General features: G+C 42.0%; 1 protein-coding gene across 4 annotated transcripts in view; it reads left to right on the plus strand.

Moving 5' to 3' along the window:
• The window catches only part of LOC124795452 (nocturnin), a 384759-nt gene that overhangs the window by 249893 nt on the left and 121092 nt on the right, over positions 1 to 13774 (plus strand). Inside the window, exon 1 of one of the 4 annotated variants that reach the window (XM_047259479.1) lies at positions 4169 to 4262. The exons of the other annotated variants lie outside the window; for them this stretch is intronic. The gene's annotated coding sequence lies outside the window, so the exon portion shown is untranslated. Of the gene's footprint in view, positions 1 to 4168; positions 4263 to 13774 lie in introns of those variants that run through there. 4 annotated transcript variants of the gene reach the window in all.

A 13774-nucleotide genomic window follows, 5' to 3' on the forward strand; every position in this document is an offset into this window, starting at 1 on the left:
ACATCGGCAGGAATGGAGGGGGAGGGGGGGGGGGAATTGGGGAGAGGGTTCAACTCACCAACTCATGTAGACCACCCCCCCCCCCCCATCCAAATGAACAAATTTTTGTGCGTTCCAGTGTAAGAAGGAGATGCAATAACTAAAGCCTGATTTCCAAAAATCAGTCATGGAATCACCTGAGCGAATTACTGCCCCATCTGTTTACTCCCTGGAACGCACTTTTTGAATAACATTCTCAGTCACAGCGCAAAGACTGCATCGCGTCACACAAGGAAAAAAGAAAGTTAGCTTCGAAATAGAAAAGAAGTTTAAAGGCGGCTGTAGAGGGTATCTCGTTCTCACCCCTTCATATTTCAAATTGTAACGAACAAGAAGATCACATGCTATGAAATCTCGCATGCAATCCCAAATGACAAAATACTGCGTTGTCTCCCGTCAAAGGAGATTGTGTTGCGCGCCTCATACCATATCAGACACGATCAAATTCTTTGAGACAATGACTGAATCTGGACTCATGTTTGTAATCAGCGAAAATAAAATACATCAATAACTTTCGTCAGGTACCTTTGTTTTTACAGGTCGATGACTTTCGGTATATGTACACAACTGATAAGAACCATGTTAATTTAGCATGTATTCAGTATTATTTGAAGAAAGCGATATAGAGGTGCAGATTGTATAGTTTCGGCAGCACAGAGTGACACCTAGAGTTCATTCGAGTGTTTCGAGATGAATGTTCATCGTGGATGAGTATGTTTGACCATTCACCCAAATGAGAGCGAAGTGGTAGATACAGTTGTGCAATGCTTTGAAGGGTACATTGTCAGCACAATACAGGTAAAGCAGACTGTGGAATCCATGAGCATTGATCATGTTCGGCACACGATCAAAACTTTATTGGCGTTGTCTCGTTCCAAGCAGACTGCTAAAGTTGTACTATTATCTAAATAAAATGGGCTTGGATGGAAGCTGAACTACTTCTTACATTTTCTGCAGTATCGTATTGTGATAATTAACGTATCGTTGTGTTTGTGTCTTGCTGTACGTTTCAGGGTATGGTTTTTTTGTGTTTATCTTCCGTAAAGTTAAGTTGTAAAACACAGTTCTCTCTTTTTTTCTCTTTTTCTATCTCTTTATCGAACTTATGATTGCTAAGCTTAACGGATTTTCTGTTGTTCATTATTTGCTCTTCTTCTTCTCGTTGTGTCTCGTTAATTATCCTATAGGTTTTGAATGAAGGCATCTCATAGTTACTTGGGTACAAACTTAAAATAAATAGTTAGTCGGCATCACAACATCGTATCTTGCTAAATGTACTTTGCAATGCATCTCTACCTGTTATGCACAGAACATAACAGATCTAAATCTACCATCACTCTCCATTTTGAAGCACGACTTTCGTGTAGCAGAACAGCAAATTCAGGCTCTGATGATGATTTGAGACCGAAAGCAAAACGTGTATGGTGTAAATAGACATCGTAATAATTAGCTGCACAACATATGGTAACACAAGCCGAACGAATTATTGTACAGACAGATGAAGATAACACAAGTCAAAACTACGTGGAAAAAGATGGGTTTGTTGTTTAGTTTTCGTAACTCATCAGTGCACTATAGTCCGATTCACGAACGATGGCCGTTCGCGCTGGTCGAGGAACGGACGGGAATTGTTTTCTTGCCGGTTTCAAACGACAGTTGCGGTAAGCGCTTACACGTGCTTTGTTTGTGCTTGAAGAAAATGCGTTTCCTGCATATTATGTCTCTCGCTAGCTTAAGTTAAATTTCCAGAATGAGATTTTCACTCTGCAGCGGAGTGTGCGCTGATATGAAACTTCCTGGCAGATTAAAACTGTGTGCCCGACCGAGACTCGAAGGCAAAGGTCCCGAGTTCGAGTCTCGGTCGGGCACACAGTTTTAATCTGCCAGGAAGTTTAAGTTAAATTTATACCTTATCATGAATATTTGCGATGACAATTCGCAACAAATGGAATAAAAAATCACCAAATAATTCTCTATGATCACTGTATACGACATTCGCAACAGAACGCTCAGATCACTACTGATTAGACTTGGCCACTGTTTCTATGTTTCGATACAGTGTATCGATACGTGGAACTGTTTCAGTGTTTCGGAACGGCTCTGGTTCACTGTTTCGAAACAGTGGTGTTTCATTCCGCCCCTGTCTCGGATAACCGGACCAGATTCGATCTCGAGCCAGACACAGAAACTGTATCGTTGTTTCAAAATAAGGCTGTTTCAGGCCACCTGTGCTTGGAACGGACTAATTGTATCGAAACAGTGATTTTTCATTCCGCTCTGTGTCGGACGAGATTCGGGCTCGGCACAGGTACTGAAACACAACATACCACTTCGTGAAACACTTTCAAGAGTGTCGAAATCTTTTTGACAAGCAATAGCATCAAGCTTAAGATATCCGAAAACAAAGCTTCGTTTCTAGCTGACTGTCCTATTCCGAAATGGCGTAACAAATGGTTCAAATGGCTGTGAGCACTATGGGACTTAACTACTGTGGTCATCAGTCCCCTAGAACTTAGAACTACTTAAACCTAACTAACCTAAGGACATCACACACATCCATGCCCGAGGCAGGATTCGAACCTGCGACGCAGCAGACGCGCGGTTCCGGACTGCGCGCCTAGAACCGCTAGACCACCGCGGTCGGCGAAATGGCGTAACATCTGCTTTATAAACACTAACCAAACAATAAAATAAAGCATACTGTTCACATTCAAAATAATAAATATGTGAAAATCATTCAGTTAAATTACACTTTTTGATTACGTGGGCTTCTCTGTTCTTGTACAGTAATAATATTAAGAAACGCAAGTAAGCCTACAATATTGTGAAAAAAAAAGGCGTAGAGTGACAAGTTATTGCAGGCCGGAGTGGCTGTGCGGTTCTAGGCGCTACAGTCTGGTGCCGAGCGACCGCTACGGTCGCAGGTTCGAATCCTGCCTCGGGCATGGATGTGTGTGATGTCCGTAGGTTAGTTAAGTTTAAGTAGTTCTAAGTTCTAGGCGACTGATGACCTCCGAATTTAAGTCGCATAGTGCTCAGAGCCATTTGAGCCAGTGACAGTTACTAGACATATACACAAATTTGATGTAGGTATAATTGCAAGCAATCTGTTTGACATATCACTAATAGTCTAATGGTGAGCGGGAAGGGCTGGGAAGCATGGTGAATTTATAGTAAATGTTCGAAACACCTTGAAAGACAAAATTTTTTTCTGTTATATTTTGTTATTTACTCGAATTGTTTGGCATTATTTGTGAGTCTATAGTCACTGTGCCTATTATCCACAATGATTCCCTTTGTGTGCATGGAAATTAGCAGGATGCGTATATTACCCATACTAACGGAATGTGGGAATCCCAGTAGCATATCCGTTGTTTCTGCAGTTTGCTCCCGCCTCCAGTTCTGTTCGTGGTGGTTCTTCTGTCTTCTGCTATGGCTGTCCTCAGCCAAATGAAAAGTATGAAAGTCACACGACACGAAAGCAGCGCATTTGCTGCAGGAAATACGAAACTGCCAAAACGGCTAAGTGATAGTTTCATACTTTCTGCGATATGATAAGCGCAATCGCACCTCATTTGTGTTTATATGGACATACTTATACAGCAGACATTCAAGATGATAAAATGTGTAGGTTTATTAGATTACAAAACACAAACTGTTTCACTGTTTCGAAACAGCGTATCGAAACATTACATTGTACTGTTTCATTTGTTTCGAAACAGTTACGTGTTTCAGTTTGCCCATCTCTACTACTGATTACTGAAACAGCACTGGCTGTTGCGAACTGCGTGACATAGGAGCGCAGACCCAGCTGAAGATCGACCGCCATCTTTCTCCAACTAGATATTATTTTCATTCCAAGTATGGATAAAAATTTTACCTGCGGCATACCTCTTCATATCACATTTGCTTCTTTTACGTTTATTCAAATTTTAATTTAGAATAGACATTTTCATTAGCTGATTTCATATTATATATCCCTTTAATATGGGTCGAATCAATCTTAGATATCGACGTTCATACGATGTATGTGCCGTGGCAAGAATCGACGTTGGTACAAGGATGTAGTTTCCCTAACCGTCAGTAGGTGGCAGAAGCGACTGAGCTTAGATAGTAGCGCACCTGGCGGCGAAGTGACTAGTGAGCTTGCGAACAGCTGCTTGTAGTGTAATGTCGGCGGTTCGGTAACAGCAGTTGTTTCGTACGTCACGGACGAATGCAAGGTTAGTGTTTGCGCAAGAGAGTGTCTGAGAGAACATTTCGTATTTTTAGGCTGAAGTCGACGTTTGTGCCAAAAAATTCTGTTCATTCTATCCGCACAGAATGTAATGTGTTCTTCTGGGAGAAAGCTTCACACATACCTGTTATTTTGGAGACGAAAATTGGAAAGGTCTTGGTTCTACTTCATATATGCTTTATAGCTTGTTCTGTACAGCACGCGAATATGATAAAATGCACTTTTTGAAATAGCAAGCACTGATACAAAGCATGCTTTTTTTTCACGATCCTCTGAAATGAAAATCATCTTGCACTTTGGTCATTGTACTTCCTACTTATAAAGTGTATATTATAAATAATTCATCGGTGCCCCAAAAATGCAGAAAACAAAACAGTATTCTACAAAAGTATACAGTATAAAATATATGTACAAGCTTACACCCTTGTCTAATTATATCTGATAAGTACTGGTGCGAAATTTTAATGGGCCATTATTTAGATGAAGAATGACTTCATATATGACGGTCTGTAAAATGTGATTTTATAGTTAAACAACCAGAAACGGTGTGGACATAAAGCTACTTTTCAATACTTTGTACGGATTGACGTGGTGACTGAGGGAATTATTGGGGTTGTCGGTTACATCAGCAGTTTAGGCTGCTTACTCCCATTTGTAAAAAAACAAATATTATAATTTTACCATTAAAGCGCCTGTCTACAAGCCAGCGTAATATCTAGTTGGAAAAGATTTATGAATCCATTTAGGTCTTTTGAAAGACCATAAGAATTTATTTTGTAAGTGGATTCAAACATTTGGTACTGCTAAAACAAAATAAATCAAACATACAAAATATTTATGGCATGAGAATGACACCATATGGTCTTTAAGTCTCCATGAGCCAGTATAACAATCGGAACAGGAAATCAAAACTCGTTACACTGACGTGAAGGATAGGAAAGGAAGCTCAGAAAATTGTATCAGCAGCCATTGATGAAACAGGCGGTACAAAGATTAGAACCAAGATGAAAGGGGAAAAGAATACCGATTGAATAGCGAACAAGGGAACGCTTACTTCTTCGCCACAGGACTTCAAGTCATACACTTGTAATAGTTTTCCTTGACCGCCATATGGATCGTAAAAACTACCCTTAGTCAGCGCAGATAAAAATAATTAATACGTCCACACCAAGTGATCTAGAGACATTTCTTAAAAATTATCTGAAACGGGAAATTGTGAAATTACGAGCAGGTTATTTGAAAGACTAAGGCATCGCTACCAAGATATCTGAATACTTCCAGTTTGCCAATGATATTATATTCTGTCATTTATAGGACGTTACATTTCGGCGACTTTCTTACTTGTGTGACTTACATTTACTAATCGATGCAGGCAGGTTTATAACTGACCACGGATGGGAGAGCAAGATGTTGGAGGGTGGCCAGGTGCCGTGGCCACTGGCTCAGCTGGGCCATCATTCAGCGGTCGCCAGCCGGCACGTGTGCGGCACTGCAATCGACCAGGGCTCGCTCGTAAGCGTTTCCTGTCCCGCCAGCTTTTGTCGTGTGGCGCCGTGACTGGACTCCACGACTGCCCCGAGAACCCGTTCGTTCGCACGGCGCCAGATCTATTCACTTCTGTGGGCGTCCACAAAATTTTATGCAGGAGGGGACAAGATTCCAGACTTGCCATTTGTTATAGGCCCTACCGGTATCAGAAAACTTGTGGAATTCTTGTTGATTATTACAAAAACAACCAGTAACACTTGTTGATTATTACAAAAACAACCAGTAACACTCCCCCGATTAACACGTCCGAATGTGAAGAAAGAGGAAACAAACATTAAACACGCTTTTTCGATTAAGGAACTTTAGTTTGCTTGAAAAACTTTATATCTGATCACGTTAATGAATTTATTGTATTATTTTCATGTCTTCCATTTTTTAAGTTGACTCACATAATTAATAATAAAACGTGTTTTGGAAGCTACGTTTTTCGGTTGTTTGTGTAAAATGTAATCTGGACCAGCACTCGACGAGGTGAATTTTGGGAACCTTCCAAAACAGTCACAATTTCCGCAGTACAATCTACTCTTAACACCCTAGGAATCAACCACGACGACTTTCGTCGCACAACTTGATACAGTATTGTACTATTAACAACCGGACTACTGATTTCATAGCTTTATGTCTACTTGTTGTATTGGGTTCTATTCCCATGGGAGTTGAGAAGGTTCCATTTCTTGAAGTGAAGATCTTTTCGACCTTCACGTTTCTAATCCCCCCTCCCCCTTCTAGCACAAAAAATGATATTTTTCTCTTTTTGTTGTTGCATTTCGGTCCATAGATGAGTTACAGATGAACACACCAGCAAGTGGCAATACTGTGATGTTCAGAGACTACTACAAGCGTTCTGTGATTATACAACTGAATGTGGTATGAGCAAGTCGTGACGGGTCTTCCTCGACCACAGACAAACGGTAAACTACTGTTGTGATTAAGTTGTGCGGTAGGAGAAGTCGTCATCTTTGTGGGAACTGGAGACAAATTTGGGCATGTATATTGCAGGCATGTTAATTTTATGCTGGGAATAGTCGCCGGAATTCGCGCCCCAGTATTTTGGAATGGCGTCTTTGTGGAGCCCAGCAAAGACAATGTGAGGAAGGAACAGAACAGTTTGAGGACTATTTTGGAAATGCTCTGTACATCTTGACAGTCACCTGGAGTGCAGGACAACGCTGAAATCACCCCCGCGCCGATGAATAGACATACTTTCCCATGAACTGCCTGTGTAAAAATTCGGTACCCGAGATTCCAGGAGGGGCAAGCGCCCCTTCTTGCCTCCCTTTGAGGACGCATATGTTCACTAACATCGATGATCCCGCAGATATGCTCCTTCGTCATTATTGACGAAGAGCAATCAGACTGAGCTGAAACACTTTATCTACAGAGTGGTTTTTTCCACCGTGTACGAAGTTGTACCGTTCCCATACGTCATGCTCTAGCGCGCTCTCGCTGTAATCGGTAATGTTGTGTCTGGTTCGCTTCTTTTGCTGACTCACGTTGTACTCAAATGGTTCAAATGGCTCTGAGCACTATGGGACTTAACATCTGAGATCATCAGTCCCCTAGAACTTAGAATTACTTAAACCTAACTAACCTAAGAACATCACACACATCCATACACGAGGCAGGATTCGAACCTGCGACCGTAGCGGTCGCGCGGTTCCAGACTGAAGTGCCTAGAACCGCTCGTCCACAGCGGCCGGCCACGTTGTACTGGAAGTGCTTCAGCGTATACACAATGGTTCCGTATTCCAATCGAGAGCTTGCCGACATGGTGTCTAGTTACGGAAAGGCAAATGGCAACGGGCAGCTGGCAGCAAGGTAGTATCAGGAGATCTATCCCCGCCGACAACAACCGCAGCATTCAGTCTTTGCAACAGTGTTTCGCTGTTTGTCTGAGACAGGGTTGTTTCAAGAAGCAGGAAATCATGTTCGGACATCAAACTTACAGGAAAACGTGATTTAACACCGTGGAAGGCGACCGCTGTGTCAGTACCACGCAGTTGGTCCGCCAGTACAAAGTAAGTCAGACAGTGTGGAACATTCTCCACGGCGATTGTTACTACTCTTATCACTTACAGAGTGTGCAGTGCTTACTAGCGACAGACTTTCACACCGGGAGCAGTTTTGTCACTGGTTTCTTCACAACCACGATTCTAGGATTTGTGTCATCCATCTTACTCACAAACGAGGCCACCTTTTCGCTGAGTGGTATTTTCAGTTTTTATAAGAGTCGTCTGTGGGATAGCATGCCGAACCGCCAAGGTATGGAGACAGCGAATCATCAGCTTCGGTGCAGTGGGAATGTGTGGGCCGGGATAATAGGCGACCATATTTTGGGACCAGTCTTCCTCCCACGTCGCCTAAGAGGCCCGAACCATCGGTGTTTCTTGCAAATGACTGCCTCCCTTACTGGAAGAAGTGCCACTGATGATTCGAAGGATTATGTGGCTGTTACATGATGGTGCTCCAGTCCACTTCGCCGCTTAAGTTCAGACGCATCTAAATCGTGTCTCCTCTGGACGATGGATTGGACGAGAGGGTCCAATTGCATGGCCTGCTCATTCACCGAATCTCAACCCATGCGATTCCTGGTTATTGGGCCATCTTGAAAGTATCGTGTATGCAGAGTCCATTCCAGATGTGGAGACACTGGAACAGCGAATTCATGCTGCCTGTGACACTGTTCGGATGTATGACTGAATAAATGGTCTCTAGCAAGGAACCCATGCACTTCCGGACAAAGTTCATTAGACGTTTGTTGTTCCGTACCCTGTCATCCATCAATCCCTAGAGGTTGTACACGATGAAAAAAAACACCATGTATAAAGGTAATTTTTAATTACTTATATTCGTAGTACCTTTCCTCATCTGTATGCTCCTGTGTTGCTGAAACACATGCAGAAAGACGGAACCTGTTTTTGACGATTCACACTCGCATTTTGCACAAGTCAATAAATGCTGATGGAACGACGGGGGCTAAACGTGTTTGCTCATTAAAAAGAATAGTTTATTGCATGTGGATCTGAACTTCCGTAACCAAGACACTGAGGTCCCGCATCTTTTCGTCTCGTGCAAAGCTGTTACCCAGATGACCTCTGTAAGGGCTGAGCCACGAACTATCCTGAACTGTTCCTTTCGCCGATCAGACAGAAGCATTCTGTGCAACATTCCAGCTGTCACCCATATAATTTGTTTGACTTAGAGTTATTAGTTAGTAAACAGGGGAAGGCGGAATTAGTGCAGAGCTTGCAAAATATGGTGACATGTTCCTGAAGTTTAGGGTGCTGTATTTCTATATATCATGTGCCGATTACAGAAGAAAATCTCAGATGAATGAGGAATGCCATTCTTACATCTCTCTTCAAAATACGAAATAGAAATGAATGTGCAAGTTTAAGAGATACAAGTGAAGTAGATACAGAATACAGATTGATCTATAAGAGAATACAAATAATAAAAGAAGCACATTTTTCAAAGAAGCAGAACCATTTTAGAAAACACATGATGATTAAAAGAAGAGAGTGTAATAACCAAATCCACATAGCATGCATAGACTATATGAACGCGTTTTATCGAATAAATTGAGTCCTCAGAGGCATAATGCAAGTACGAGGATTCGCCAGGTATATCATTCTCGTACTGGAAGACTTACCTGTATATAAAAATACAACAATAAAGATAAAACTGGCTCAAAAATATCTGATAAAATCCAAGTAAATGAGGAATTCACACAGGGTCACGTCCGCTTTTTAATACCCATGAAACGCCGTTTTGAGAAAGTGCAAATTTTTGGTTCGATCTGTTTTAAAAATGTCATACGTTACACGAGTAACTAATTACAAATTCGCTGATGATCAGTTAACTACATACGATGGCTAACGTAAACTGCAAACTGCTCTCAATAAGCTGAGCTAACTGTGCGAAGAATATACTTTGACAATCTCTACAAATTAGACAAAAGTGATGCCTTCTAGAGAAGTCAGTTATATAAGATCGAAAATTGTCATTTGTGACTAGATAATAAAGTAATTAAAACTATCTTGGAAATCAAATAGGTTATCTGTAAGACCAAAACAATGTAAAAGAAAAGCCTCGAAAAACTCCAATTTATGTATGGCACCGTAAACAGAACTTGAGAACATAAGATGATGAAAGAAACTAAAATTAAATTTTATAAAACTGTGGCGGTTACTATAACCCTACACGACAGTGAGACATGACCACAATCAAACAACAGAGGAATTTATTGAAGCATCTTAAATAAGATGTCTAGGACCACTAGATGTGGCGACAGCGGACCCACCAGTATAAAAGGAGGCGTGGAGTATTGTGTCGTCAATAGAGAAACAGGAACAGCAATGGGTGGGTCAGCACAGCTCAGTGACTTGGAACGTGGACTAGTTGCTGAATGTCATCTAAGTAATAAATCCATAAGGGACATATCGAGCCTTCTAAAGCTGCCAAGTCGACTGTTGGAGACGTCATAGAATTGGGTCCAGTGGTCGAGCAGACGGATAGTGGATGACTGGAAACGATAGATTTTGACGGATGAATCACACTATATCCTGTGGCAATTTGATGAGTACCTGGAGAACATTAGCTGCCATCTTTTATAATGCCAGCAGTGAAGTACAGGGGGAAGTGGTGTACTCCGCTTATTGTGATTAAGGGAACACTAAATGCAGGAAGACGTGGACGCATCTTACGGCAGTGTATACTGCTTATAGTAGAGGAAAAGTGGTTTTTTCTATCAGCACGACATACGCACTCTGTCACAAAGCAGCATCTGTGAGGCTATTGTCTCTGGAGAACAACATTCCTGAAATGAACTGGTCTTCCCAGAGTCCCAACCTGAACCCAAATGGAACATCTTTGGGATGATGTATAGACACTGGTGGGGAAAATCAGCTGCTAAATGATCGTTGAAATTCATGGTGAAAACCTTCAGCTGTCTTTCATTTTGCTTGGTGCTACTAGTTTCGGTCATGGACCATTTTCAAGCTTAGCAGGAATAAATGGCAGGAATGTCACACCATGATGTAAACGATTACAAGTTGCTGTAGCAGGTCAACTACAGTCGGTATATCGCTGACAATTTTATTGACTATGGTTGGCCTGCAACAGTAGTTTGTAATTGTTTACATCATGGCTATAACAAGTAGCACTGTGCAAAATAAAATGGCGTATGACCGAAACTAGTAGCATTGTGCAAAATAAAAGACAGCTGAAGGTTTTCACAATTAATTTCAACCTTCGGCATGAGTTAGACCGCCGACTTCACTCCAGACCACAGCATCCATCACCACTGAGGAATAATGGTCTGCTATTCTCCACAGCTGTTCAGGCACCCAATGATAGTGTCCGCAGCAGAGATGGAGCAGTCAGAAAGGCGAAAGGCGGACGCACCGACATTAATGACCAGTAACAGGTGACCAGATACTTTTGATCAGATAATGAACAGGTAAACGAAGAGGTAATATGGAAACGGTGCCAGAGCGGTGGTTAACACAACAAGCCACGAAACACGTATCACGTGGGAAAATAACTCTCGAGAGCCCTAAGAAGGGATGACTTGAGTAAGGCCGAGCCACGAAGACGGAACAGGCGTCGAGCCAAGTCCATGAAAGTAAAGATATGGTGACATGATGATAACGATCATCCGCAAGGTCAAAACTGTAATGGTAATCAGTATATTCGGGGATATACATTTAGATGACGAAAGTCATGATCTTACTTTTAATGTCGTGCCGGACCTGCTTTTGGTTGGCGTAGTGCAGCCATGGCAGAGGCTCGACAAATCTTTCGAAGTACCCTCCAAAAATATTGAGCCATGCTGTCTCTATAGCTGTCAATAATTGCGAAACTGTTGTCGGTGCAGGATATTGTACACGAATTGATATCTCGATTATATACCCTAAATGTTCGATAGGATTCATGTTGGCTGATCAGGGTCGCCAAATCATTCGCTCGAATTGTCCAAGGTGTTCTTCAGATCAGTCATGGACGATTGTGGGCTGGTCACATGGTGCATTGTTATCCATAAAAATTCCATCGTTGTTTCGGAATACAAACGGTCTACAAGTAGCCGAACAAAACCGTATTCAGTCAACGATACATGTTAAAACACCCCGCACCATTATAGAGGCACCACCGGCTTGCACAGCGCTTCATTGACAACTTGGATCCATGGCTTCGTGGAGTCATCACCACACTCGAACCCCACCATTAGTTCTCACCAACTGCAATAGGGACTCATCTGACCAGACCAACTTTTCCAGTCGTCTAGAGTCCCACCGATATGGTCGCAAGCTCGGGAGAGGCGCTACAAGCGATGTCGTGGTGATAGCAAAGGCACCCGCGGCGTTCGTCCGCTGGCATATAGCCCATTAACGCCAAATTTCGCAGCACTGTCCTAATGGATAGGTTCGTCGTACGTTTCACGTTGATTTCGAAGGTTATTTCAGGCAGTTTTGCTTGTTTGCTGGAACTATCAAATCCAATATAAAGAGCTCTGATGGAAACCCAGTTCTAAGCAAAGAAGGGAAAGCAGAAAGTTGGAAGGATTATATAGAGGGTCTATACAAGGGCGATGTACTTGAGGACAATATTTTGGGAATGAAAGAGGATGTAGCTGAAGATGAAATGGGAGATATGATATTGCGTGAAGAGTTTGACACAGCACTGAAAGACCTGAGTCGAAACAAGGCCCCCGGAGTAGACAACATTCCATTAGAACTACTGACAGCCTTGGGAGAGCCACTCCTGACAAAACTCTACCATCTGGTGAGCAAGATGTATGAGACAGGCGAAATACCCTCAGACTTCAAGAAGAATATAACAATTCCAATCCCAAAGAAAGCAGGTGTTGACAGATGTGAAAATTACCGAACTATCAGTTTAATAAGTCACAGCTGCAAAATACTAACACGAATTCTTTACAGACGAATGGAAAAACTGGTAGAAGCCGACCTCGGGGAAGATCAGTTTGGATTCCGTAGAAATATTGGAACACGGGAGGCAATGCTGACCCTACGACTTATCTTAGAAGAAAGATTACAGAAAGGCAAACCTAAGTTTCTAGCATTTGTAGACTTAGAGAAAGCTTTTGACAATGTTGATTGGAATGCTCTCTTTCAAATTCTGAAGGTGGCAGGGGTAAAATACAGAGAGCGAAAGGCTATTTACAATTTGTACAGAAAGCAGATGGCAGTTATAAGAGTCGAGGGGCATGAAAGGGAAGTAGTGGTTGGGAAGGGTGTGAGACAGGGTTGTAGCCTCTCCCCGATGTTATTTAAACTGTATATTGAGCAAGCAATAAAGGAAACAAAAGAAAAGTTCGGAGTAGGTATTAAAATCCATGAAGAAGAAATAAAAACTTTGAGGTTCGCCGATGACATTGTCATTCTGTCAGAGACAGCAAAGGACTTGGAAGAGCAGTTGAACGGGATGGACAGTGTCTTGAACGAAGGGTATAAGATGAACATCAACAAAAGCAAAACGAGGATAATGGAATGTAGTCGAATTAAGTCGAGTGATGCTGAGGGAATTAGATTAGGAAATGAGACACTTAAAGTAGTAAAGGAGGTTTGCTATTTGGGGAGCAAAATAACTGGTGATGGTCGAAGTAGAGAGGATATAAAATGTAGACTGGCAATGGCAAGGAAAGCGTTTCTGAAGAAGAAAAATTTGTTAACATCGAGAATAGATTTAAATGTCAGGAAGTCGTTTCTGAAAGTATTTGTATGGAGTGTAGCCATGTATGGAAGTGAAACGTGGACGATAAATAGCTTAGACAAGAAGAGAATAGAAGCTTTCGAAATGTGGTGCTACAGAAGAATGCTGAAAATTAGATGGGTAGATCACATAGCTAATGAGGAGGTATTGAATAGAATTGGGGAGAAGAGTAGCTTGTGGCACAACTTGACTAGAAGAAGGGATCGGTTGGTAGGA

This window comes from Schistocerca piceifrons, chromosome 4, assembly GCF_021461385.2.
Source record: "Schistocerca piceifrons isolate TAMUIC-IGC-003096 chromosome 4, iqSchPice1.1, whole genome shotgun sequence".
Classification (NCBI taxonomy): Eukaryota; Metazoa; Arthropoda; class Insecta; order Orthoptera; family Acrididae; genus Schistocerca; species Schistocerca piceifrons.